Genomic DNA, 2,174 nt, shown 5'->3' on the forward strand with positions numbered 1-2,174 from the left:
TTCTTACAAACAAATGGGATAATCAAAAGAGGCACTTGATGTGGCTATTTTAAAAAGGAGCCATTTCAATATTGTTTCCATGCCTCTGAGTGGGTGAAATTTCAGTGAGAAAATTTGGTAATAGTATTATGACTACTATAAATATTGTTTCCAGCTAGCTTGTATTGAGTTATTAACATGAGAGAAACAGAATGCTCTATATTACATGTGTTAATTCTTTTAATATAGGTAAAACCTAAGTGAATTCTAATAGTACAACAAATTAAATGCAGTAAAATGCTATTTGAATGAATCAGCAAAAGGGTTTCCACAGACCAGGCATAAAGACCCTAGGTTTTCTAAGTATGATTACCAAATTTTGTAATTTATTTTCAAACTTTTCTTGGATGTTGGGGGGTTTGTTTTCATCATTCTTTTTTTGGTCATTTTTATTTTTTAGACAGTTGATAACTTATTTAAAAGTTTGATTTAAGCATCCGCAAATGTGACTTGAACCTCCACTTCTGGCTCAATACTGATAGAAGTAATTTGTTTAACAATCTCAGAAGGACTTTGAAAAATTAATGAGTCACTTGTGAATCCTCTTCTGAAAATGATCTCAAGTCTTTGAAACTTCACAACTGGGAGTTTTTCTTATGGTGATTCTCAGAGTCTTGGTAGGCATCTCAACTGGTCCTTCTACTTTGAGATTCTTTTCCTTTATGTCTCTGAGCAAATCAACACATACCTTCTACAAAGATTTTATTCTTTGGCCAGTTTGAGTAATTCTAATTCGGTGAATCATCACCTCTGGTTCCATGGTTGTCTTTCCAGTGTCTTTAAAAGCCATTTGCAGTGGGTGACTGCCTTCTCCACCTGTTCCTTAGGGAGAGCAAATAGTGGGGAGTGAGGAGCAGTAGTGGGCTGTCCAGACCTCTCTGTGGCTACCCTTAAGTTCTACTCAAAGAGCTTTTGGTCATTTTTGAAAGGTCCCCCAATAATGGGCCCGTGATTAAAGGAGTGAGACTCATGCAAAGCGAAGGTCAAGCAAAGCTTTATTTTGCGCCAAGCATCGAGAATCAAACTGATCGTTCGGGGCCGTGCCTCTTACAGAGAGGGCGACCTTTCTCTGTTTCACAGACTAGATTTTAAGGGCAAAGGCCATGTGGTTGGTCCTGGCCATGCACAGGTGGCCAATGACATTGTAACACACAGAGAAAGCTGCACAGTCATGTTAGGTCACACATAAGTGACCAATTGAATTACAATTTACCCTATAGTAGACATTTGAACTAGCCTATCACCTTGGTCAGAATTGGAGCCCAAAAGCCACCCAAAGGGTGGGACCCATACTCCTTGGTAGCTAGGGAGACAGTATGTGCCCCCCCCCCAATGATTGGATGTCTCCACCTAGCCTGACCCACCCTTGTATTTAGGCTTTGTTACCTGGGACTAGTTTTATACGGGTTAGGAAAAATGTATAATAAAAAAAATCTTTGTATGCATACTCATGTTGAGGTGGATAGAGACCCATGGGCCTCAGCCCCTTCCTGTCCACTGCTCTCCATTGCTCCAACTGAGTCAGAAAAAGACCAAATGGCCATCCCACTTGGTTAAGAAAAGAAAACAAGTTCCCCAGGATGACTTAGCCCTCTCCTGAGATGCTTCCATATAGATTATACTTCCACATAATAGGGGCCAATCCTGCGTGAGAGACCACAAAAAATTACCATCCCCCATCACCTATAGCCATAAAAAACTCACCCTTAACCTTGCTGGGTGCTCAGTCTTTGGGGAATGAGCCCACTGAGCATCCAGTGAAAATAAAGCTGTGTTCTCCCAGATTTCCGTGTGTCGCTTGAGTTTCTTCGGTCGCTTCAGATTTTCCCCAACATTTGGTTCCCTGACCGGGAAACCCAACTGTGCTGGCCCACTGTGCCACCAGTGTGGGACAGGAGATGGGCCACAGAGGACAATGGGGTACCTACACTAGGGTTTAGGTGCTCCCTGATGATTTCAGTGGACCCAAACCTGGGTTCTCCCAGACAGCCGTGGCTCACCTCCACCCATCGGACCAGGTAAGCCCTGGGGCCACTGCCCGAGTGAGACCCATCTGCTGGGGACAGATGGGAAGCCTGATCACCTCCCATTAGTCAGAGATACCCAGAGAGAGGGATATCCTGACTGAATATAAA

General features: G+C 43.1%; 1 pseudogene; it reads right to left on the minus strand.

Moving 5' to 3' along the window:
- Positions 1-468: 468 nt before the first annotated feature.
- LOC116876604 lies at positions 469-829 on the minus strand (annotated as a pseudogene).
- Between the last annotated feature and the right edge of the window lie 1,345 nt (positions 830-2,174).

This window comes from Lontra canadensis, unplaced genomic scaffold (assembly GCF_010015895.1).
Source record: "Lontra canadensis isolate GAN:19392208 unplaced genomic scaffold, GSC_riverotter_1.0 scaffold46, whole genome shotgun sequence".
Taxonomy (NCBI): Eukaryota; Metazoa; Chordata; class Mammalia; order Carnivora; family Mustelidae; genus Lontra; species Lontra canadensis.